At 38.3% G+C, this 27,287-nt stretch overlaps 1 pseudogene; it reads left to right on the top strand.

Annotated features, from left to right (window-relative positions):
- On the top strand, nucleotides 1-26,691 carry LOC127224662 (protein lin-28 homolog A-like; annotated as a pseudogene).
- Nucleotides 26,692-27,287: the final 596 nt, after the last annotated feature.

The following is a 27,287-nucleotide window of genomic DNA, read 5'->3' on the forward strand; positions in this document are numbered from 1 at the left end:
ATGGAGTATTACTCGTCTGTTAAGAGTATAACCATAGAATTTTCAGGTGAGTGGGTTGAACTAGAAAAAAAATCACCCTGAGTGGGGTAACCCAGTCCCTGAAAGACTAGCATGGAAGTAAAGGATAATCATCCTACAATCCACAGACACAGAGAGGCTAAGTAACAAGGAGGGCTCAAGTGGATCACTCTTAGAAAGGATGAATAGATTTTCTGGGTGGACTGTTGTGAGTGGGAATGTGAACATCAGGGATTAAGCAGTGTGGTGGGGAGGGATGAAGAGCGAGAGTACTGGGAGAAATAAATGTAATTGGGGGTCATTTAGGGGTAATGAAGAAACCTAGTTTAATGGAAACTCCCTGGGTCTATGAGGGTGATCCTAGTGAAGACACCTAATAATGGAGAATGTGGAGGCTGAACTGATGATCTCCTGTAACCAAGCGAGTCTCACAGTGGTTGGATTGGGACACCAACCCAGTCACAAAACCTTTGACATAAAATTTGTCTTGTTTGCAAGATGTGCTAGGGTAATGTTGGTGTAGAACTTGTGGGAGAGGCCAACCAATTACTGGTCCAACTTGAAATGCATGCGATGACAGGGAGCCAATGCATGACACATTGCCTGGATGGCCAGAAGCCAGTGTCTGAATAGCCTAGAGACCTAGGAGAATATTGTACATGCATATTCTCATGAATGTATATTGTTTATTTAATTTTTCACAGTTTCAGGTGAACTCATGCTGTTCCCTTATTCTATCTCATGAGAGTAACTTTTAAAAGTAATTTTCTACCAATCTCTTATGTTTTTATGTTATTTATCAAACGTTTTCCAGAAAAAATAATTACCTAATTCGCTTTAGATGCTCATATGGGTGGTGCTCCCACATGGCCTATATAGGTGGTGCTGATTTATGGTTAATTGTGAAAATAAGTTATCCAGATATTGAAGATTTATTCACGTTTCAGAAATCTTTTATGTTCTAATGTACTGTTGTTCTTTGGCTTTATTAGTTGGTAAATTCTGTGAAATAATGTTGTAATTGAGATTTAACTGATTATCTTAAAATGAATTTTATTTTTTTTTATATTTATTTTTTTATTTTATTTAATTTTATATAACAGTCCAATAAAATGAAAACAAACATTTACACACAATATTTGGGAATTTGGGCGTCATTCTTTCCAAGCTACTTCCTGCTGGTAAGGGGCGCTGTCTTGGGGGTATTCAAAGAAGATTCAGAAATCCTGGCTGTAGTCTGTAGGGCTGTTTTGTCCAGCTGTTTTGAATGTAGGATTAGCTTGTACTCTGTTACAGGCGGTCTGGCATGAACAAACCTCATTAGTCTGGAATGAATCCACATCTTTTCATTTTCTGTGGAAACAAAAATAGAAATCCTTTTCCCCAGTAACTTGTCCTTCAACTTAAATTTTGGAGTCAAAGCATTTTTTTAATTTAATTTATTGTTTTAGATGTCGATCCCAGTTCCCTCTCCCTCCCTCCCTCCCTCCCTCCCCCCCAACCCTCCCTTCCTCCCCTCCCTTTTACCCTCTCTGCCCTCTCACATGCACTCTAAATACCCTCCCCTCGCATCCCCCCACGCCAATTCCATGTGTAGGGGAATGCCATCCAGTTGGGGTCATGTAGATCTGACAGGTCCTATGAAGTAGGGACTAGGGCTTCTCTCCTGTCTCTAGATTAAGGCAGTTATCCCTCCATGGGGGATATGTTCGCAAAGTCCTTTTGAGCACCAGGGATATATCCTGGCTCCACTGTCTGAGGTCTCTTAGACTACTCAGTCCTTCTGGCTGAGACCCATATTCAGGGGGGCCTGAGTCAGTCCCATGCTGGCTTCCCAGCTATCAGTCTGGGGGCCCTTTAGCTCCTCCTTGTTCAGATAAGCTGTCTCTATGTGCTTCTACCGCGTGGTCTTGTCCTCTCCATCTGCTTCTGGGTTCTAGTTTGACTCAGTGTTTATGTATAAGTGTTTGCTCCTATTTTCAACAGGCATTAGTTGAGGGCTCCATGGATAAGTTAGTTGTTGATCTCACTCTCCGGGAAGGGCATTTATGATAGCCTCTCCATGGAAGCTGAGATTGTTAGTTGGGAGCAGTCTTGTAGTTCTCTAGACCTTTCTTTGTGTTCAATTTTATTTTCAAACCAATATTGGCTTCCTCTTTTATGTTCTCTCCCTCTGTCTCTCTCTCTGTCTCTGTCTCTGTCTCTCTCTCTCTCTCTCTCTCTCTCTCTCTCTCTCTCTCTCTCTCTCTTTCCTATCTTCTATTCCTAACCAGGCTCAATCTTCCTGGTCGCACATGTTTTCCCTTCCTCCCGCTCATTTTCTCCTACTTCTCTCTCCATTCACAGTCTTCCCCCACTTTACAAGCTCTGGGGGACTTGTCCCTTCCCAGTTCTGGGAGGGGCTTTATATGAATCTATTAGAATACACCTTGTATCCTAGTTCATCTGGTGATGTGGATTATAGGCTGGTGATCATTTGATCTAGGTCTAAAATCCATATATGAGTGAGTACATACTGTGTTCCTCTTTTTGTGACTGGGTTACCTCATTCAGGATGGTTTCTTCAAGTGCCATCCACTTGCCTGCGAATTTCAAGATACCATTATTTTTTTCTAGAGAGTAGTATTCCATTGTGTAGATGTGCCACATCTTCATTAACCATTCTTCAATTGAAGGGCATCTAGGTTACTTCCAGGTTCTTGCTATTACAAATAGTGCTGCTATGAACATAGTTGAACAGATGTCTTTGTTGCATGGATTTGAATCCTTTGGGTATATGCCTAAGAGGGGGATTGCTAGGTCCTGTGGTAAACTTATTCCCATTTTCCTGATGAACCACCATACTGATCGCCAAAATGGCTGTATGAGTTTGTACTCCCACCAGCTGTGGAGGAGTGTTCCACTTTCTCCACATCCTCTCCAACATAAGTCATCACTGGTGTTTCTAATTTTAGCCATTCTGGCAGGGGTAAGATGGTATCTCAAAGTTGTTTTGATTTGCATTGCCCTGATAGCTAAGGATGTGGAGCATTTTCTTAAGTGTCTTTCAGCCTTTTTAATTTCCTCCATTGAGAATTCTTTCTTCAGTTCTGTACCCCATTTTTAAATAGGGTTATTTGGTGTTTTGTTGACTAGTTTCTTGAGATCTTTGTGTATTTTGGAGATCAGCCCTTTGTCGGATATAGGGTTGGTGAAAAACTTTTCCCAGTCTGTGGGCTGCCATTTGGTCTTGTCCACTGTGTCCTTTGCTTATAGAAGCTTCTAAGTTTGAAAAGGTCCCATTTATTAATTGTTTTTTTCAGTGTCTGTGCCCCTGGAGTTATGTTGAAGAAGCAGTCTCCTATACCAATTTGTTCAAGGGTACCTCCTACTTTCTCTTCTAAGAGGTTCAATGTGGCTGGATTGATGTTAAGGTCTTAGATCCATTTGGACTTGAGTTTTGTGCATGGCGACAGACATGGGTCTATCTGCAGTCTTCTACACACCCTCATCCAATTGTGCCAGCACCATTTGTTGAAGATGCTGTCCTTGCCCCATTGTATAATTTTAGCTGTTTTGTCGAAAATCAGGTGTTCATAGGTGCATGGATTAATATCAGGATTTTCAATTCGATTCCATTGGTCTACCTGTCTATTTCTATGCCAATAACAGGCTGTTTTCAGAACTATAGCTCTGTAGTAGAGCTTAAAGTCAGGAATGGTGATGCCTCCTGAAGTTCTTTTATTATATAGGGTTGTTTTGGCTATCCTGGGTCTTTTGTTTTTCCATATAAAGTTGATTGTAATCCTTTCAAGGTAAGTGAAGAATTGTGGTGGGATTTTAATGGGGATTGCATTGAATCTGTAGATTGCTTTTAGTAAGTTTGCCATTTTTACTATGTTTATCCTACCTATACAAGAGCATGGGAAATCTTTCCATTTTCTGTTATCTTCTTTAATTTCTTTCTTTAGAGTCACAAAGTTCTTATTATATAGGTCTTTTACTTGTTTGGTAAGCGTTACACCAAGATACTTTATGTTGCTTGTGGCTATTGTAATGGGTGATGTTTCTCTGATTTCTTTCTCTGCCTCTTTGTCGTCTGAAAAAAGTAGGGCTACTGATTTTTTTGAGTTTATCTTGTATCCTGCTAGTTTCTTAAGGTGTTTACCAGCTGTAGGAGTTCGCCAGTATAGTTTATTGTGTCACTTATGTAAACTATCATATCATCTGCAAATAGAGACAGTTTGACTTCTTCCTTTCCAATTTGGATCCCCTTGATCTCATTTTGTTGTCTTATAGGATTAGCTAGAATTCTAGTACGATATTGAAGAGATATATATAGAGAGGGCAGCCTTGTCTTGTTCCTGATTTTAGAGGAATTGGCTTAAGTTTCTCTCCATTCAGTTTGATGTTGGCAGTTGGTTTGCTGTATATTGCTCTTATTATGTTTAGGTATGTTCCTGTTATCCCTGACCTCTCCAATACCTTTATCATGAAAGTGTTTTGAATTTTGTCAAAGGCTTTTTCCGCATCTAGGGAGATAATCATATGGTTTTCTTTTTCTGTTTGTTTATATGGTGGATCACGTTGATAGATTTTCGTATGTTAAACCATCCCTGCATTCCAGGTATGAAGCCTACTTGGTCATAGTGGATGATTTCTCTGATGTATTCTTGAATTCGGTTTACCAGTATTTTATTGAGTATTTTTGCATCGATGTTCATCAGGGATATTGGTCTGTAGTTTTCTTTCTTAGTTGTGTCTTTGTGAGGTTTGGGTACCAAAGTTATTGTGGCCTCATAAAAAGAATTTGGCAATAAACCTTCTGTTTCTATCTTGTGGAACAGTTTGAGGAGTAGTGGTATTAGTTCTTCCTTGAATGTCTGGTAGAATTCTGCACTGAAGCCATCTGGCCCTGGACTTTTTTTGGTTGGAAGGCTTTTGATGACTGCTTCTATTTCATTGCAGGTTTTAGGTCTATTTAAGTTGTTTGTCTGTTCTTGATTTAATTTTGGTAAGTGATAGTTATCCAGAAACTTGTCCATTTCCTTTGAATTTTCAATTTTTGTGGAATACAGATTTTCGAAGTATGACCTGAAAATTGACTGGATTTCCTCTGTGTCTGTTGTTATGTTCCCCATTTCGTTTCTGATTTTGTTAATTTGCATGTTCTCTCTCTTCTTTTTCGTTAGTTTGGATAAAGGTTTGTCTATCTTGTTGATTTTTCTCAAAAAACCAACTCTTTGTTGCATTGATTTTCAGCACCTTTGAGCTGGGCTTCCTCACCTTCCTCTATGGCTATTATTCTTAGGTTTGGCCTTTTCATGGTGTCCCACATTTCCTGGATGTTGTGTGTTAAGGATTTGTTGGATTTATGGTTTTCTTTGGTCGATGAATCTATTTCTTCTAGTTTATCTTCTGCGCCTGAGATTCTCTCTTCCATCTCTTGAATTCTATTGGTTATGCTTGTGTCCGTCATTGCCAATTTTTTGCCCAGCTTTTCACTTTCCAGCATTCCTTCCATTTGTGTTGCCTTTATTTTCTCAATTTCAGTTTTCAAGTCTTGAACCGTTTCCTTCACCTGGTTAATTGTTTTTTCTTGGTTTTCTGTACTTTCCTTAAGGAATTTGTTCATTTCTTCCACTTTTTTGTTTGTTTTTTCTTCCATTTCTTTAAGGGATTTTCTCACATCTTCTTTGAGGCCCTCTAACATTTTTATGATGGTAATTTTTAAGTCGTACCCTTCTGCTTCCTCTGCTTTGTTGTTGTGTTCCATTCTAGTTGGTGTAGATTCCCTAGATTCTGGTGGTGTCATGTTTGTCTTTCTATTGTTAGGTGTTCTCTTGTATTGCCTTCTTCCCATAGCTTCTTCCAGTAGGTGTTGGTGGTGTATACCCCCTCTCCCTATGGTACTTCCCCGATGGGCTTATTTGGGTCTGAGATTCAATATCTGTAGCTCTGTGTGGTTCAAGCTCTCTAGGAGGTTTCTCTGCAGACAGAGATCCAGGGATGGGGTTAAGGATGAGGATCCAGAAGATGTAAGCAGGTACTCACAGTGGTCCTCTGGTCAATAGCTCTGGCCAATAGCTCTGGCCAATAGCCGGCGGAAGAGGGCAGGGGCTGAGCTGGGACTTGAGAAGGTTTTGCAGGATAGTGGGATCTCAGTGGAAACTAGTGCTCTCCAGCTGAGACCTGGTTCTTTGGGAAAGGCCAGGATTTGTGGTCAAGGATTTTGCCTGCAGGAACTCTGAGTGGGCCTGCAAAGATAGGCAGATCTCTGGGAGGGGTCTGGGACTCCAGCAGAGGACTGGAGGCGGGGTCAGAGACCAAGCTGCTGGTGAGTGGTCCTGCGAAGATAGTTAGGTCTCCTTTGTTCAGAGTTGCTCCCAGAAGTCTCTGAAGTAGGGTGGACTGTTGTCTCCACCCTCTGTTCCAGTGCTCAACCAGAGCAGCAGGACCGTGGGTGGGGTAGGGCACAGGGTAGTGGGGGGTAGGCTGGCAGTGGGGATGGGTGTGGGTGTATCAGAGCTCCAAGGGTGCTCTCAATGGGGACCAGAGACAGGAGCAGCAGGATCAGGGGACAACCCAGGGAGTTCAGGTGGGGGAGGGCGGAAAAGAAGTTGTAGGGGACAAGCATCCCTGATTGGGCCCAGACTCACCTCTGGCCAATAGCTGGTGGAAGAGGAGGAGGGCTGAGCTGGAACTTGAGAAGGTTTTGCAGGAAAGTGGGATCTCACTGGAAACTGGTGCTCTCCAGCTGAGACCTCCTTCTTTGGCAGAGGCCAGGATTTGGGGGTTAAGGATCTTGCCTGCAGGAACTCTGAGTGGATCCACAGAGATAGGCCTTAAAATGAATTTTCATTTGCACATTCAGGGATGTTAGAATAAGAATTGATTTACTTTCCATTCATCTCTTATTCTACTCTTAAGCAAATGTAATTTATTTTGCCTCACTGATATTTTTTGCATCTTCTTCATAAATGTTCTCTCAACTGGACCCGTAATAATCTCATAGAGAAACTGTGTTTGTCTTTCCAATATTGTCTTTGTCCCTTTTTGCATGCCTACTTAATTAAAATATGTTTATCATGAATGCTACACATTTTTGGCCCAACCCAAATACTGCCTGAAGTGTTTCTTTCAGCTTTCTGTGGTATACACAATTAATACCAACATACTCACTATGATGTGATCATTCCTTGTTTTTCAAGATTATTTTTCTTATTTCATAATTCTTTATGTTTTAGTTCTAATCTCCTGTTTATAATAATTTCATTTTTTATTCTTACTTGTTGAGAAGTTTATATTATGAGTACTGCCTTAATATCATTTCTCACTCTTTCTCTCACACTAGCCCCTCTCTAATCTTTCTCAAATTCACTCATTCTGTCCACTGAAACAAGTAAATAGGGCTCATGTGAACCTAGAGTCACTGAAGCTTCAAGCACAAGTGTTGCAGGGGTCTATACCAGGTCTATTATGTGTATGCTATGGCTGTGAGCTTGGTGTTTTTGTTGGACTCCTAACAGTGGGATTGCTGTGATTATTTCTTTCTTTTGTCTTCTCTTGTGATTCTTCTTCTCCTAATGAATCATCATGCCCATGCTCAATATGAGAGCTTTTGCTTTGAATTATTGTATCATGTTTTGTCACGTTTGGTTGTTGTGTTTTAAAGGTCTGCTCTTTTCTAAAAGGAAACATGAAAGGCTAAGGTAAGGAACACGAGAGGAATAGAGACAGGGGAAACTATGGTCAGGATGTATTATATGAGAGAATAATGTATTTTCAACAAAACAATAACATTACTGTTGTTTTTTTTATATACATGTACATACACATATGCAGGCTGATAAGTCTATTGAGTGTTGCTCATATTGATATGCATATGTTTTTCAGGCTGATTACTCTGGATATGATAAAGAATTGGGTTACATTCCTGGGGAGGCCTTAAATCTCCTTTTGTCAGCATCTGTAAGTTACCTGTAACTATTTATCTGGCCATAAAATCTTGTGATAAATCTCCTATCTAAGATGACTTATCTATTGACATTGTCATTTTCCAGGTTTAGACTACCTTAATTTTGAAACTTCATGGCTACAACTTCCCTGTAATATATAGAAAACATAATCTCATAGCATTTAGATCACTCCACCCTCACTACTGTTGTTCTTTGTTATGAGTTGGTTTTTTCCCCAGCCAGTCTGGTCCCACTGTTGTGCCAGCCCCAAATAACTTGCAGAGATGCTGTATTTGATATTTGATATAGAACTGTTGGCCAGTTCCTGGCATTTCTTATTGGCCAGCTCGGTCTTAGTTATTAACCCATTTCTATTAATCTAAGTACTTCCAGCATTCTGTTCTCTCTGCCTTCTATCTTGAATCTCCTCCCTACTCCTTCTGGAATCCTCCTCATCTCCTAGTCCATCTTCAGCCTAAAGGCCATAGTGTGTCTGGCAGACTCCTCAGCAAATCAGGAAACTTTAAACTGTCCACCTGTATTAGCAGTTTGTCAGTCACTTTTCTCTGTGTTCTGCAGACTGTCTGGCAGAATCTTCCATGAATCAGGAACCCTGTAGCAATGTCAATCTTGTTTCAGCAGTCACTTTTCTGGGGGTCCTGCATATCAGTTTATACAGCACAATGTCAAACAGTCCAGACAAGAGCTGTATCTTGTCAAAATGGCTAGTCTTGCCATATTGAAAGCAAACTCCATAACACATATCTTTGATGTCCATCTTCCTGTCTGATGCAGGTGATATTGTCAGGGGCAGTTATGTTGCACTGTGAAGAAAAACCATAAACCAATTTAAATGCCATATTCTGTAAGTCTTTGAAAGGTTTGAAGAATTCTGTTTATCTCAAAAACATCTCTGTATATCTAGAAAAATCTAACTATCTTAACTATAAGTTTTGACTATTATAGGTAACTATAATCTGTAATAAATTATACATTATTTTTTCTAAAGGTGCTATATAAACACAATACCTAAACAAGAGGAGAAATATACATATCACAAAATTTACCTTGAATTGTATCAATAAATGAAAATCCATTCCAAAACAATGTATTCATATCTATACCATAATTCCCTTTTCACCTTTAAAAAGAATTGGTTGTGATCATTAACCACTTATAACCAATCCCATTTAAATGAAAACAAACATAGACAATATTTGGGAATTTGGGCCTCATTCTTTCCAAACTGCTTCCTGCTAGTAGGGGGTGCTGTCAAGAGGATCCTAAGTAGAGGCAGAAATCCTGGCTGTAATCTGCAAGGCTGCCTTGTCCCAACTGTTTTGAAGGTTGGATCACCTGGGACGCTATTTCAGAGGGGTCTTGCTTGATCAAACCATGTTAGTCTAGAAGGAATCCACAGCTTTTAATTTTCTGTGGAAACAAAAATAGAAATCCTTTTCTCGAGTAACCTGTCCTAAGACTTAAATTTTGAAGTCAAAGCAGTTTTAAAATATATAAATTGGATTAATCCAGCAGCATTTGTTTCAACAGTTGTTGCTATTCCTCAGCAGTCAAATAATTTAAAGATAACAGAACAGCATATAGCATCCACACTCTTTTTGTGCTTCCCATCTTTAAGTGGCTTTTTATTATTATTATTATTATTATTATTATTATTATTATTATTCTTACTCTATTCCTTTTTTTTTTTTTTCATTTTTTGAGACAGGGTTTCTCTGTGTAACTTTTTTCTGTCCTGGAATTAACTCTGTATACCAGGTTTACTTTGAAGTCACAGAGATCTGCTTGCCTCTGTCTCCCAAGTCCTGGAATTAAAGGCGTGTGCCACCACACTCAGCTACTCTCTGTTTTTTTAAAACCATTTTATTCTTTTTCTCTCCCAAGCCTACGTATATTTTAAAACACACTGCAAACCTCTAGAGGTTTTTCTTAATCTGAATCTGTCTTTACTATAAATTTTTCTCTTTTCCTGGCCACAAGTCTTTTATCTGGTAAACAAGAAATTGCTAAAATGAAAGCCACAGCTGTATTAGCCATGGTTTAGTAAAGATGGTCACGCGTATTTTACCACAAGAACTGAGAGCTGTGCTCACTGCCTTGGTTTATGCTGCACACAGCAGCATGCTGCTGGCTTGGAGATGTGATCACTACCATTGCCAGCTCTCGTACACCCATTCAGTTTTTAGCAGTGCTTCTTAAATGCCCTGCAGTTTTTTGCTGCTTATGCTGAGTCAGGAAACCTCACATAAAGGAGCTGTGCAAATCTCTGCTTGTCTCTAGCAAAGCAGAGTCCATCGGAGAAAAATGCTGTTACCAAGAAGCCTTGCTTGTCTCTGTTCTTTTGTTTCTATAGCCCCCTTTTAAGCTTTTCTTAAGTTTTAAGTGGAAGTTCTTATTAGCCACATTGAAGGCGCCATTATGTTATGAGTAAGGTTTTTCCCCATCCAGTCTAGTCCCACGGTGGTGCCAGCCCCAAATAACATGCAGAAATGCTGTATTTGATATAGAGCTGTTGGTCAGTTACTAGCATTTCTTATTGGCTAGCTCCGTCTTAATTATTAACCCATTTCTATTAATCTGAGTACTTCCACTTAGTTTTATCTTACCGGAGTGGCCAGCGTTCTGTTCGCTCCATCCTCCATCTTGAATCTCCTCCCTACTCCTTCCAGAATCCTCCTTGTTTCCTAGTCCTACCTATCTTGCTTTCCTATTGGCCAACAGTACTTTCTTCATTAACTAATACGAGAAACAGAATGACATCTCCCATCAGTTCTTAATGCTGTATTATTATGTTTGTATTAAAGATGCCTTGACAGGTTCTGGGAACCCCATATTTACTTATTCTTAGCATTGTGGTTGTAGTAACCAGTTTATTTAAAAAGTTATCTGTTTATCAAAGATTAGATGCCCATATTTGTGCAGATTTATGTTTTGGACTTCAATTTGATTCCTTTGATCAATTTGTCTGCTTTGATGCCAATACCATGCTACTTTTTTTATTATAGCATTGTGGTACAACTTAAAATTGGGGATAATGACACAACATTTCTTTTAGTAATCAGTGTTCTGTGATTCCACATGAAGCTGAAAATTTCCTTTCAATATTTGTGAATATTGGATTTTTAATGGAGATTGCATTGAATTTTTGAGCAAATTGCTTTGCTACGTTGATCATTTTTACTTGTTAATCCGACTGATCGTTTAGCAGGGGATGATGTTTATGTTGCCTGATATTTTCTTTCATTTCTTTCTTTAATGATTTGAAGTTATTATACAAGTCTTTCAGTTGTTTGGTCAGAGATATGCCAAGATATATTGAGGCTATTGTGAAAGGTGTTTTACTGATCCTTTTCTCAGTCCATTTGTCATTTGTAGTTAGGAGGGCTCCTGACTTTTGAAAGTTAATTTTGTACCCAGATTCATTAAAGAAAGCATTTCCACCGGTAGGAGTTCCCTGGTGGATGTTTTAAGGTCACACGTGTTTACTATAATATTTGAAAATAAAGATATTTTGATACCTTCTTTTCCAATATGTACCCTCTTAATCTCCTTTACTTGTCTTATTGTTCTAGCTGGAACTTCGAGTCCTATATTGAATAACTAAGAAAAGAGTGGACAGCTTGTCTTGTTCCTAATTTTAGTAAATTTTTTTCAGTTTCAGTTTTCAGTTTCAGTTAAGTTGATGTTGCCTATGGGCTTGCACTAAACTGCCTTCATTACGTTGAGATATGTACCTTGTATCCATAATATCCTAGGAAATTTAATCGTGAAAGGGTATTGAATTCTGTCAAAGGCATTTATCATGTATAATGAGATGGCCATAGTATTTATTTTTATTTCTGCATGTTTATAATGGTGGATTATATACATGGATTTATGTTATATTGAACTATCCCTGCATCACTAGGATGAAGCCTAGTTGATCATGGTTGATGATCTTTTTGATATATTCTTGGATTTGGCTTGCAAATATTATATTGAGTATTTTGTATCTATATTCATAAAGGTAATTGGTATGTAATTTTATTTCTTTGCTGAGTCTTGATGTAGTTTGGGTATCAGGGTTGATGTAGCCTCATAAAATAGATTGGGAAATGTCCCTTCTGTTTCTAGTTTGTAGAATAATTTGAGCAATATTGACATTAACTCTTCTATGAAAGTTGATTAGAATTTGGTGATAAAACCATCTGGCCCTGTGATTTATATTTAGTTGGGAGACTTTTAATGACGTCTTTTATTTCCTAGTGGGTTATAGGTCTGTTTAAAGCATATTTTAACATTGAGAAGTGGTGTATATCAAGAAACTTATCTGCTTCCTTTTCATTATTCAATTTGATGAAGTAAAGGATATTTAAAATATATCCTTAAAAAATTCTGGATTCCTGGGAGTCTGTTGCTATGTCTAAATTTGGTCATTCTCTTGCTTTCTTTATTTAATTTGGATAATGGTTCGCCATTTTTTTTCTGTTTAGATATTTTTATTCTTTTAAAACAATCTTTCTTTATATTACATACCAATTCCAGTTCCATTTCCTTCCCCTCATATTGGGGCCCCACCTATTGCCCCTCACCCCAACCCCCACATTCATTCCTCAGAGAGTAAGGACTCCTTGTCACATTGAGGCAGTACCAAGACCGTCCAACTGTGTCTAAGCTGGGAAGACGTAGTGATTTTCTCAAAGAAACAGCTCTTGTGTATTGATTCTTTGTGTTGTTTTGTTTTGTTTTGCCTTGTTTCTTTATAATTAATTTTTATTACTTTTGCCATTTATTTGTTTTGGGTGTAATTTTTTTTAGCTGTTCTGGATCTTTCACATGTGCCTTTAAGTTGGTAGCATGAGATTTCACCCTCCCCTTTTTTATTTAGATACTTAGTGATTTGTTGAACAAAGGGATCCAATGAGAATTCCCCAAAACCCAGAATTACGTAAGTCATAGGTTGTTTTCCACAGATTAGCAGCAAAACCTCATTGCTGAAGATGACATCTAAACAATTTATTGAGCATAGAAATGTCTAGTAGTGCATACTTAGAGCCATTACTTCTGTTTTATCTTAGTTCGTTTAAAAAAAAAAAAGACAAAAAAAAAACAAAAACAAAAACAAAAAACAAATGAATGGAAAGACTCATGAAAGAAAATCTAGCCACTAGGGTAAAGGTTAGCAACTTATACCTTTTGGGAGAGTGAAATGTGTTTTCTCTAATAGAATGAAGTGGGCATATCAACTATTCCAGGAGAGGCCTCATGTTCAGAGGAAATTTACCAACATATAATGGTCTCCACAGCTTTTTGTTTGTTAGATTTTGTGTGTGTGTATGTGTGTGTGTGTGTGTGTATGTGTGTGTCTACTTTCATTTGGTTACTGTATGGTGGGAACTTGTTTGTTTTGTTGTTTACTTTGTTTATTTGCATTGGTTTTTTGTTTGAAAAGGGATTTAAAGTTAGGCAGAGATGAGATCTAAAAGGACTTGTGGAAGAGCAAGAGTATGACCAAAGTATGCTTAAATTTAAATTTTTTATTTATTTTTTTCTTTTTTTTATTTAAGTTTGAAACAAGGTTGTTTTAGTTGCTAATCCCATTCCATTAAACTCCCATCTCCCCTAGAAGATAATCAATAAAATTGTTTTAAATGCTAATATGTATATACATACATATGTACATATATGTAAATATGTATACTATATATGTGTGTAATACTATATATGTGTGTATGTATATGTATGACAAAGAAGTTTTTTAAAAAAATTTGTTAAGACTTTGGTTTCCCTTTTCTCCCAGATACTACTAAGAAAAAATGTCATATGTTCATCACATTGCCAAATTAGTTTTTTTGCTGAGAAAACAAGTTAACTTTACTGTTTTTTTTTTTTTTTTAACTCTCCTTGAATTTCAAGAATCTATCTGGATATTTTCAATTATCTAGAGAAAGTTTTCCATTGTTGAAATATGCATCTGTGTGTTTACAGTTATATCAGGGATATACAAAACACATGTACTTGTAATGTTCCATTTGTATGTAACTGTCAATTTTTGACTTCATCATTTTTGAGAAATCAGTGTCTATATACCTTGAAAACAAACATGCAGAGAAAACAAGATGAACAGTAGAAAATTGTATCATTGAAAGAAGTCACAGGATTAAGGATAAATAGACCAAATGTAACAAAGTTAACAAGTGGGAATGTAAAGCCAAGATCATCAAGAATAAAAGCAGTCATGACCAAGCACTATCTTTTAAATTTTTATTGTTTTCTTGTTACGTCTTTTTTATATAATTGCCATCACAATGTAATTATGTACTGATTTTACAATTAAAGATACTTACAAACTTTTAGAGCTACAATTTGTAAGACAAGGATGAAGCAAGATCAAAGTAATTTCAAAGTCATTGTACCTTAGTTATTCCAACTAATTATCAGAGAACAAATTGAAAGGAAATAGTTATCTGAACATGCATATACAAATACCTATCAAATGGAAACAAACAATTCCAAACATTAAATTATCACAAACTATGAGCAGATATTGCACAATATTAACATACCATAGAAAGTGAAATGCCATTTTATATTAATAAAGTGCTGTGTGAACCTCTGACATACTCATTAAATATTATTTAGTGAAAACGTTAGAAATATATAATTTAGAAAGTTGTCTAAACTAAAGATAATAGATAGAAAAATGCTGTCTTGACACTCCACTAGGATTTTTTGTAAAATACTGAGGAATCAGTCACAATAAGAAGAGCTATGTTTATATAAACTAAGTGGAATATGAAAAAAATCTACAAAAGTTATGATTGCTATTTAATGTCATTTTTAACTTGTCTTCTTTTTTGTTAACTACTTCAATTATATAAGAAGAAAAAAAATTACAGAAAGCAGAAGCAAGAGAATTCCATTAGATCTGATCTCCATAGTGAATTCCATTCAATTAGAGACTATAAACATAGTTCCTGACTCAGTACAACCAAAGAGAATATTAGTAATTAAATACATTATCTAGGTGATTTATTATGCCTTCAGTGTTACCAGGAGAAATCCATTCCTTGCATCTCTAACACCAGTGTTAATTGTTTCCCAACTAAATCAGTCTAAGTCTTTCTACTTCTATATGAGCAAATGTTTTGTCTAAGGATCTGACAATGGTCTTCTCAGAAGAATTTTCTGTGTAAAACAATCCAAATCTCATATTTCCTAACTGTCTTTCTAGGCTTATAACTAGGCTAAAGTTCCAGTAGTTTCAAAAATATATGGCGTTTGCCTGGGTAAGTGATGTTTCCTCAACATGATCTGCGGTTCCTAATATGTATGAACAGAAATTAAAAGAATGGATACGAATTATTTGAGGATACTTGTGGGGGTAAGTCTCAGGTTATTCATATGGCCATTCTAAGGAAGATTATGCATTTACAATGTAACCCAGTGAGTTATAAAAGCCTTCAGTATTCTTTACTACTTGTCTGAAATACAGATCCAAATATATCCTACCACTAGACTATGAGGACAGGTATTTAAAAGTATTTGTGTAAGCTAAATTTAACAAACTCCTATATTAATCCAACCTGAGAATATGCTTTCCTTTTTATTAACCTAACAAAACTTAGAGAAAAGAAAACACATCCAGTGGCATTTCTACAGGATTTTCGTATAGTTGCTGAGTGTCTTAGTTAGGGTTTTTATTGCTGTGAAATGACACCATGACTTATAAAGCAAAACATTTAAGTGAGGTGACAACTTACAATTTCAGAGTTTAGTACATTATCTTCAAGACAGAATATGTCAGCATGGAATATGGTGGCATGTAGGCTGACATTGTAGGCAGAATTTTATAACTTGATCCAAAGGCAACAGGAAGTGAACTGTATGTATCATTAGGTGTGGCTTGAGCTATACAGGATCTTAAAGCCCACTGCTACAATGATGTACTTCTTCCAAGTAGGATACACCTACTCTATCAAAGCCACACCTCCCAATAGTGCCATTCCCTTTGTTGAGGGGCAGGGATTAGCTTCAAACCACAACACTGAGTATGTCCAACATTTTTTATTCCTACTCTTTTAACATTCCATACATATGTGCTCTGAACTTAAGCAAAGCATGCTACAAAATATAAATACTATCTATCCTTCTTAAAGTATGACTTAGATTGGACATGTTCAACAGTGGCAAGTATTTTGTTAAAAAGTGAGAAACAAAACTGATTTAAAGTTCTATCTATATTTCTGCAAATGTCATTATTTCATTTTTAATGTTTTGATTAACATTTATGTGTTATAAAACATAATGTATTTCATTGAGGTATTTTCATACATGTTTATAATATTTCATTTCATATTCATCTCTTATTACCCTCTGTATTTCCACCCCATATCTGCTAATTCATTTCTATCACACCATTATACTTTTTGTTGTTGTTGATATCATAATTTAAATATTTTTAAAATTAGGAGATTATATGCTTAGGAATCTAATAATAACACAAAACCAGAAGCAACCCACAATGTATATTTAAGGAACTGTAAGTTTAAATACAAAACAAACCCCAATACAAACAAAAGCATGCTTTGACAAAAAAAAAAAAAAAAAAAAAAAAAAAAAAAAAAAAAACCCTATGAGACAAAGAGCCTCTAAAGATGCCATTGATTTCCTTTTATGTTTAACATGTACTGTTAGAGTGGGACCTGCTATTAAGTGTGTTTTCTACCCCTATGAGACTTCCTTGGAGGAGAGAACTAATTTTTCCATTTTTCATTTATTTATTTATTTATTTATGTTTGTTTTTTTTCTTGTTTGTTTTGTCCTATCCTGGTTTGCTTGTTTTTGTTTTACTTATTTTACCATTATCATTAGATGCCTGTTTCTTAAGGATGGGAGGGGAAGTGGCTAGGATCTCTGGGAAGATGGGGAAGTAGAAATAATAAAAATTTATTGTATGAAATAAAACATATTTTCAAAGAAATTATGATTGTATAATTTCCCCCTTCCCTTTCCTTTACATTCTATTTCATAGCTTTTATTTTGTTTTGTTTATGACTCACTTGTCTGTGTACAGGATCATGAATGAGGGTTTGTTTACTGGAGCCAGGGATCTTCACCAGTACATCACTGAATTAAATATCTCCCACTCTCTTATTAATCATGAACTACATTTAGATCATGCCTTCTCCATGACTGAGAACCGCTTGCTCTAATTGTAAACTTATCCCATGCAAGTTATTACAGCATTGTGAATTCAAGAGTTCAACAACTTTGTAATACCCACAAGGTAATATTTCCCACTACTCCCCAGTGTCCTCCATTTTTATATTTTCTGAACCGTATTCTTCCATCTTCTCAGATTCTTGAAGAGGTGATGCAGGTATCCCATTTATGATCAGACCTCCCCGTAATCATCTCCTCTCAGTACATGGGACAGTCTCTGGAGTCACTGCTGACCACTGCACAAAGAAGCTTTCTGTCCAAAGTTGAGGGAGTTTATATCTGTTTGCTCTTGTCCCCTATCCTTCATTGGCTCCTAGAATTTTATTTCACTTTTATGGATGACTGAAATTATAGTGTGTGTGTTTCATTTTCCTTATCCTTTACATCTGTTGATAGGCTGACACCATTTCGTAGATTCTGTGAGTTTTATATAGTAAGGATAGATTTGCAGGTACCTATTGAATATTCACTTGTTGGTAATGTTAATTCATGTAGTCTTCTACCTTTACCTCTGTGAGAAAATATCACACTGATTTTCACAGTGGTTATACCAGTATATGTTCCTACATATCGGCAGTGAAGATGGTTCCTCTTCCTCCACATCCTAGCCAAGATTTATTGCCATTCATAAATTCATGTGCTGAAGGCCAATTCCAGAATAACTGTTGTGATACTGACAAAATAGATTTATTTATATGGCTGTTTCTATAGTAAACTGACTTTGACTCTTTGGGGTAACTCCCCAGGAATGGTGTGGCTGCAATTTATTAGCGTTCCACTTTTAAATTTTCAAGAAGTCTCCTTACTGACTTCCATAGTGGCTATATTAACTTACATATCCACTAGCTGTAAATAGGGGTATTTTTTTTCATATACTCTCTTCAGCATTTGAGTTTTCTTATTTTATTAATGATAGCTATTCTGACTAGAGTTAGATAAAGTATCAAAACATTTAATATTCATACCTGATTGCTAAGGATGTTGAATAATTTTTCATGTGTATGTTGACCATTTGTGTTTTTATTGTCCTAATTTAAATAGTGTATGCTCATTCTCTTTATTGATTAGATTGTTTTTCCGTTTTTAAATTTTGTATTTAAGCTACTTACAAACACTCCTTGGTGGTCTAGTGTTTAGGATTTGGCACTCTCACTGCTACAGCCTAGGTTCACTTCCTGATTATGGAAACACTCTCTTCTTCTTGCAGAGCAGTGGTGGCCCACACTTTTAATCCCAGCACTCAGTAGGCAGAGTCAGGCAGAACTCTGCAAGATGGATTCTAGCCTGGTCTAAAAAGCTACATAGAGAAACTATCTCAGGAAAAAAAAAAGTTACTACATGTTGAAGACCAGTTTCTGTTTACACTTGGACCTACAGCAGTTTAGTCACACATAAATATACAGAGGCAGAGGCTGACATCAATTATAAACTGTTTAACTGTTTGGCCAATGGCTCAGGATTCCTATTGACTAGCTTTCTCTTTATTATTAACCCATTTATTTTAAAGTACGTATTGCCATGAGGTTGTGGCTTACTGGTAATGATCCAGTGTGTTACTCCTTTGACAGCTACATGGCATCTCCCTGGAAACACTACATTTCTCTTCCCAGCATTATCCTAGTCTGGTAGCCCTGCCTATACTTCCAGACTGGCTACATCAGGCCTGTATATTGGCTAAAACAGCTTTATTCATCAAGCAATACGACAAACATATATTAAGAGCATACAGAAGGGCCACTTCCTTCATCTCCTCTTTTCTGTCTAAATATAAAGGGTGGTTTTATCTTTAACATAACAAAATTATATATAATAAAACAGTTATAAAACAAGTATTAAGCCTTTGTCCTCTACAGCCGGCTCTTGGCTAGAGGTAAGGCTGAGTCCAATTCAGGCATCCTCTCCCCTACACCCTCCACTGGGAACGCCCTGAGTTGACCCCAGATCCCCCTGCTCCTGTGTCCTGTCCCCATCAATAGTGCTCTTGGAGCTCTAATACACCCCCTCCCAGCCCCACTGTGAGCCTGCCCTCCCCCTGTGCCTTACCCTGCCCACTGTCCCACCACTCTGGTTGAGCACTGGGACAGAGGGTGGAGCCAACAGTCCACACAACTTTGGGGAACTTCTGGGAGTGGCTCTGAACAAAGGAGACCTGCCTATCCACGTGGGACCACCCATAATTTCCACCTGCTGGTCCTCTGCTGGAGTTCCAGGCCCCTCCCAGAGATCTGCCTATCTCTGCAGTACCACTCTGACTTCCTGTCAGCAGGATTCTTAAGCCCCATAGTAGGGCCTCTGCTAAAGAAGCCTCAGCTGGGGAGTACCAGGCCCAGGCTAGATCTGCCTATAGGCAGAAGGAACATCCAGAGTCCCAGCCTTCAGGATCTTTGAACCCCATCATCAGTCTTCTACTGGAGCCTGATCTCTGACCACCATCCACGGGCCCCTGCCTGTGGAGAGACCTCCTAGAGAGCTTGGACCACCCAGAGCTACAGATATCAAACCTCTGACCCACCTAAGCCGACTGGAGAAGTACCACAGAGAAGTACCACAGAGAGAGGGAGAGACCCCAAAAATACCTACTGGAAAAAGCTATGGGAAGACGGCAATACAAGAAAACACCTAACAGCATACAAGCATGACACCACCACAATTTGGGAATCTACACCAACTAGACCGGAATACAACAACAAAGCAGAGGAAGCAGAAGGGTACGACTTAAAAATTACCATCATAAAAATGATAGAGGCCCTCAAAGAAGATGTGAGAAAATCCCTTAAAGAAATGGAGGAAAAGACAAACAAAAAAGTAGAATGAAAAAATTTCTTAAGGAAAGTAAAAAAGTACAGAAAGCCAAGGAAAAACAATTAAGCAGGTGAAGTAAACGGTTCAAGACTTGAAAACTGAAATAGAGAAAATTAAGGCAACACAAACCGAAGGAATGGTGGAAATAGAAAAACTGGGCAAAAGATCAGGAACTACAGAACCAACAGAATTCAAGAGACAGATGAAAGAATCTCAGGCGCGGAAGATAAACTAGAGGAAATAGATTCATCAACCAAAGAAAATCATAAATCCAACAAATCCTTAACACAAAACATCCAGAAAATGTGGGACACCATGAAAAGGCCAAACCTAAGAATAATAGGCATAGAGGAAGGTGAGGAAGCCCAGCTGAAAAGTGCCGAAAACATATTCAACAAATCATCGAGGAAAACTTTCCCAATCTGAAGAAAGACATGCCCATGAAAGTAGAAGAAGCATACTGAACACCAAATAGGCTGGACCAAAGAAAAAAGACCCCTCGACATATAATAATCAAAACACCTAGCATACAGAATAAATAAGAATATTAAGAGCAGCGAAGGAAAAAGAACAGGAAACATATAAAGGCAGACCTATTAAAATTAGACCTGACTTCTCCATGGAAACCCTCAAGGCCAGAAGGTCCTGGATAGATGTTCTAAAAGTATTAAGAGGACACGGATGCCAGCCTAGGCTACTATATCCAGCAAAACTCTCAATCACTATAGATGGAGAGAACAAGATATTTAATGACAAACCAGATGACAAAACCAGATTTTCCCAATACGTATCTACAAATCCAGCCCTACAGAAAGTATTGGAAGGAAAACTCCAACCCAAGGAAGGTAACTACGCCCACAACGACGTAGGCAACAGATAATGCAACTACACCATAAACCAAGGGTAAAGCAGAACTAATACATTCACAATACCACTGCCAACAACAAACCTAAAACAAACACGCATCAACAATCAATGGTCCTTACTCACCCTCAACATTAATGGTCTTAACTCACCTATAAAAAGACACAGGCTAACAGAATGGATACGAAGACAGAATCCATCCTTCTGCTGCATACAAGAAACACATCTAAGCTTCAAAGATAGACATTACCTCAGGGTAAAGGGTTGGGAAAAGATTTTCCAATCAAATGGAAATAAGAATCAAGCAAGTATGGCTATCCTAATATCTAACTAGTTAGACTTCAAACCAAAATTAATCAAAAGAGATGAAGACCGTCATTTCATATTCATTGCAGGAGAAATCCATCAACACAGAGTCTCAGTAGTGAACAACTATGCCCCTAATACAAAGTCACCCACATTCGTAAAAGAAACACTACTAAATCACAAAGCTCATAAAAAACCTCACTCTACTCATTTCTACTTCAGCCTTACCTGGCTGCTCAAACTTTACATGGCTGCCAGAGGACTCAGTTACACATGCGCAAGCCCCCCTTTTAAAGCAAGCATGCCAAGTGTGCCTCTCTTTCTTACTCTCTCTGGTTTCTCTTTTGCTCCTCCTCTTGCTCTCCCTCTCTGCCCTCCCTCTCTCTCTCCTGCTTTCAGTTGGCCACCAGCTACCACCTCTTTCTCTCTCAAAATAAACTCCACGTTGGCGCTGAGTCTTGTGTTTGTGTTTTATAGGCATTAGTTGCATCAAAAGAACAACAAGTATCACTTACCAAAATTAAATCAAGAACAGACAAACAACTTAAATAGACCTATAACTCACAATGAAACAGTGGCAGTCATTAAAAGCATTCAAACCAAAAAAAAGCCCAGGGCCAGATGGCTTCATTGCAGAATTCTACCAGACATTCAAGGAAGAACTAATACCAATACTCCTCAACCTGTTCCACACAATAGAAACAGAGGATTCATTGAAAATCTCTTTTTATGAGGCCACAGTAACATTGGTACCCAGGCCTCCCAAAGACACAACTAAGGAAGAGTACTACAGACCAATATCACTGATGAACATCGATGCAAAAATACTCAATAAAATACTGGCAAACCCAATTCAAGAATACATCAGAGAAATCATCCACCATGACTAAGTAGGCTTCATCACTGGAATACAGAGATGGTTTAACATACGAAAATCTATCATTGTGATCCACCATATAAACAAACTGAAAATGAAAAACCATATGATCATCTCCGTAGGTGCAAAAAAAAGCCTTTGACAAAATTCAACACCCTTTCATGATAAAGGTCTTGGAGAAGTCAGGGATAACAGGAACATACCTAAACATAATAAGAGCAATATACAGCAAAGCAACAGCCAACATCAAACTGAATGGAGAGAAACTTAAGCCAATTTCTCTAAAATCAGGAACAAGACAAGGTTGCCCTCTCTCTCCATATCTCTTCAATATTGTACTGGAAGTTCTAACTAAAGCTATAAGACAACAAAAGAAGATCAAGGGGATCCAAATTGGAAAGGAAGAAGTCAACTGTCTCTATTTGCAGATGATATGATAGCTTACATAAGCAACCCAATAAACTCTACCAGGGAACTCCTACGGCTGATAAACACCTTCAGCAAACTAGCAGGAGAAAAGATAAACTCAAAAAAAATCAGTAGCCCTACTTTAGTCAGAGGAAGACATCAAAGAAACATCACCCTTTATAATAGCCACAAGCAACATAAAGTATCTTGGAGTAACACTTACTAAACAAGTAAAAGTCCAATATAATAAGAACTTTGTGGATCTACAGAAATAAATTAAAAAAGATACCAGAAAATGGAAAGATCTCCCATGCTCTTGGATAGGTAGGATGAACATAGTGAAAATGGCATTCTTGCTAAAAGCAATCAGCAGATTCAATGAAATCCCCATTAAAATCCCACCACAATTCTTCACTGACCTTGAAAGGATAATAATCAACTTTATATGGAAAAACAAAAGACATTTAATTGATTTTTTCTTTCTTTTTGTAGCCAGTTATATTTGGTTCTATATTAGGTCTCTGGGCTATGTATTCTCCAGTTCCTCACTATCCAAGCAGTATAGGTCATGGTGTGGACCTCAAGTAAAACCAAGCATTAGTTGACTACTCTTCCATGTTCCGTTCAACCATTGCCCTAACACGTCTTGCTATAATTACCACCTTACACAAAAGTCAAGTGTAAGTGGATCAAAGATCTCAACATAAAACTAGACACACTGACTCTGATACAAGGGAACATGTGGAATAACCTTGAATGCATTGGCACAGGAGACAACTTTCTAAACAGAACACCAATATCACAGGGACTAAGATCAATAATTTAAACTGGGACCTCACGTGAAGCTTCTGTAAGACTAAGGACACCATCAATAGGACAAGACATGAGCCTGCAGAATGGGAAAAGATTGCATTAACACAACATCTAACATAGGTCTAACATCCAAAATATATAAGGAACTCAAGAAACTAGATATTTTAAAAACAATATTTCAAGGCCAGATTTTCTGGCTCATTTTGTAAAGTGTTTTCCTTCCAAGTTAAAGGGCCTGAACTTAATTTCCAGAGCTCCTAGATGAATGTTGGAATGACAATGTTTTTTATGATGTTGGCTCTGGTGAGAGGAGGAGAGAAGAATCCCTAGGAGCACTAAACAGAAAGTCTAGCTTAATTGGTCAATTCCAAGCCAGTGAAAGACCAGTAACAAAACCCAAAGAGAACAACAAAACAAACAAAAAAGGGGTGGGTAGTACCTTAGGAATGACATCTGCAACTGTCTTCTGACCACCACGTATATACATACATGCATGCTGGCACACTTTCAGATACAAATACATACACACACACACACACACACACACACACACACACACACACACAAGTTTCTTATGTTTTTGTAGTTTAAATAGTAAAGTGCTAAGAGTGAAGTGGGTAAGGTGCTGCTAAGTAATCTTAAGAACAGGAAAAGAACTTAACAAATTAAAAATGCTTACATCAGTTTTAGGACCTTTAGTAACTGGAATTGTAGCTTCCCATGATTTGGACTGATGGTGTAAGAGAATACAAAATATAATTATTAATATAAAGAAAAAAGACATTGAAAGTAAATGCATAAGTCTGAATTGACATCAGCCATCCATTGAGCATGATATATTGTTTTTGACAAAATATTGATAGTTATTTCCACAGGTGACTAATGGAATGCTTGAACATCAGCATAGTACAAAGAGGAAGATAAACCTTGTGCCTCTGGCTGTTTTTACTCATGATACTTTGTTTTAGGTGTAGCAATATCTGGCACATTTCATTAAATAATAGTTTTCTTTTGGAGTCCTATTACACATGGAGTCTCCCTTTTAATCTAAGCTGTACCATTATCCTGGAACTTGCTATGTAGCCCAGGCTGGAGTCCAACTCAGAAAGATGTGTCCTTGCTTTCAGAGTGTTAAGATGAGAGGAAAGCAGGTGGGACTTGGAAGATTGATTCAGGGGAGGAATAGAAGACAGGAGAGAGAGAGAGAGAGAGAGAGAGAGAGAGAGAGAGAGAGAGAGAGAGAGAGAGAGAGAGAGAGAGAGCATAAAAGAGGGAGCCATTATAAGTTTGAAGAGAAAACTGAAACTAAAGAAATGTCTAGAGACCTACAAGACTGACTCCAACTCACAATTTGAGCAACCGTGGAAAGGCTATCATAAATGCCCTTCCCTGATGAGATCAACAACTAGCTCATCCACAATCATGGAGCCCTCATCTAGTACCTGTTGGAAACAGAAGCAAACACCCATAACTAAACACTGAGTCGAACTAGAATCCAGATTTAGAGGGAGAGAACAAGACCAGGTTGCAGAAACACATAGAGACAGCTAACCTGTAAAAAGGAGGAACTAAGGGGCCCCAGACTGATTGCTGGGAATCCATCATGGGAATGACTCAGGCTCCCCTGAATGTGGGTCTCAGCCAGAATGACTGAGAAGTCTAAGGGTCCTCAGACAGTGGAAACAGGATGTATCCCTGGTGCACAAAAGTATCTTGCAGACACATCCCCTATGGAGGGATACTGCCTTAACCTAGAGACAGGAGAGAAGTCCTAGTCCTTACTTCAAATTACCTGACAAATCTACATGACCCCATTTGGATGGCATTACCCTACATGTGGAATTGGGGTGGTGAGATAGAAGGGGAATGTGGTCAGGGTGCATGTGAGGCGGCAGAGAGGGTAAAAGGGAGGGAGGGAGGGAAATAGGGAGGGAGGGAATGGGAGCTGGGATTGCCATGTAAAATAATAAATTAAAAATCATGTATTAATTACACTATTTGGTCAATTAACATTTGGAAAATATTAATAAAAATATTCCATCATCTATCTTATCTTTGCGAGTGTAAAGTTTTATATGTTATTTGTCTTTTATCATAACTATGGAAAACCATAACCATAACTCTCTGTCTTCTACTCCATCAAAGACCTCAGAGGTATAATACATAAACACCAGGATTGATAGAGACATCTTGCTACCTTGACAGTTGCCCAAAGTTTTCCTGTAACATTGGTACTCTGTCAGAGCAAGTTTATGTTTCTCCCAGCTTATATCTTGTTTCTGCCCAGCTCCCTCTCTGTCTATCCAGACTTCATGACTTCTATAGGTAGCTAATGGCAAGCTCTGTTCTCTGACCTTGGCTTTACTTGTAGAAGCTAGAAATCTCCATAATATAAATCTACTGATTTTTTCCATACCGTGTGAGTATTTGTCAAAGCTTTTTATTATTCTTAGTATATCCTTTTGCTCTGACAATTATTTCTTTTGTTGTTGTGAAGTCTTTTCTGATGTTTAACAAAATTTAAAATTATGAAAAATATATACTTTTTAATACTTTTACATCTCTCAAAGCAGAAATTAACACTGTAGTTTATGATATATCATACATTCTTTAAATAAGCTGAAGTAAATCATAGAATAATGGAAGTCTTCTATGTAGGTATATCCAAAGATGATATATGATTTAAGAATAGACAAAGGTGGCCTCAGGACTTCCCTGGGGCCAGCAGGCACCAGACCTGAGGCCCGGGGTCACGGGCTCAGCCAACTACCATGGGCTGCCTAACCAGCAGTTTGCTGCTGTTTGGTAGCTGCCTCCTCCTGGGTGCCTCTTTGCTGGCTCAACACCAAATTCTCCCAGATGGCCCTATCATTGCTTTCCCCCAGCTGATCACCAGAGCAGAGGAGAAGTTGCCCCAGGAGGCGCGGCTGATGACGCAGAGGAGCCTCAGTACTGTATCTGTAAGTGGTTCAACATGGGAATGGGGTTTGGCTTCATGTCCATGACCGCCTGTCCTGGGGTCGTACTAGACCCCCCTGGTGGAGGTCTTTGTGTACCAGAGTAAGCTGCACAGGGAGGGTGAGGCAGAAGAATTCACCTTTAAGAAGTTGGCCAAGTGTCTTGAATCCATCCGTGTAACCGGCCCTGGTGGGGTGTACTGCACTGGGAGCGAGCAGCGGCCAAAGGGGTAGAACACAGAGAAACGAAGATCCAAAGGAGACAGGTGCTATAACTGTGGTGGTCTAGACCATCATGCCAAGGAATGCAAGCTGCCACCACAACCCAAGAAGTGCCACTTCTGCCAAAGCATCAACCATATGGTGGCCTCATGTCCACTGAAGGCCCAGCAGGTCCACTTCTCAGGGAAAGCCTGCCTACTTCCAGGAGGAGGAAGGAGACATCCACAGCACCCCGGCCTTGCTCCCTGAAGCCCAGAATTGAGGCACCAGAGCCGGGGCTATTCTTTTGCTATTGGGAAGGTTTCAAGGAGAAGGCATCAATGGCAGAGTAGAGAAAGTAGGGATAGGGTGGGTTGTGGGTAGTTGGCACTGCCATATACTTAGGCCCAGATTCCCAGTAACACCCTGTCTTCCCTTGGTATGTGTGTGTGTGGGGGGTAAAGGGGTAAAGGAGGAGGCAATGGAAACTCCAACCATGCTTTATCTAAATGCAAGTGAAGGCTTTTGTGGGGAACCACCCTAGAACCTGCATGCATTAGCTGAGGCTTTAACCTAAAAAGACATGATTTTGGAAGTGGCTGGGATAGACAAGTTCTCCTGTAGAAGGCTGTGTGATAGTTCCCTTGCCAGACAGGGTGTGAAAAAAGTACAGAACCACATTAATGAACCTACACACCAGCTACTCTATTCTGTGGGAGGGACTCTTCAGGAGCCACTCAAGGGTTTTTTCACATCTTGCTTATTCATAACTCGTCCTGGGATGTGGTGCTGAGAACAGTATCAGTGTCTTCTGCTGTAACTACCTCACTCCCAGCGCTTTCTGAGCCAATGTGACTTTAATTTATTTGTCCACTTGAG

The sequence above is a fragment of the Phodopus roborovskii genome, unplaced genomic scaffold (assembly GCF_943737965.1).
Source record: "Phodopus roborovskii unplaced genomic scaffold, PHOROB, whole genome shotgun sequence".
In the NCBI taxonomy this organism is placed as follows: domain Eukaryota; kingdom Metazoa; phylum Chordata; class Mammalia; order Rodentia; family Cricetidae; genus Phodopus; species Phodopus roborovskii.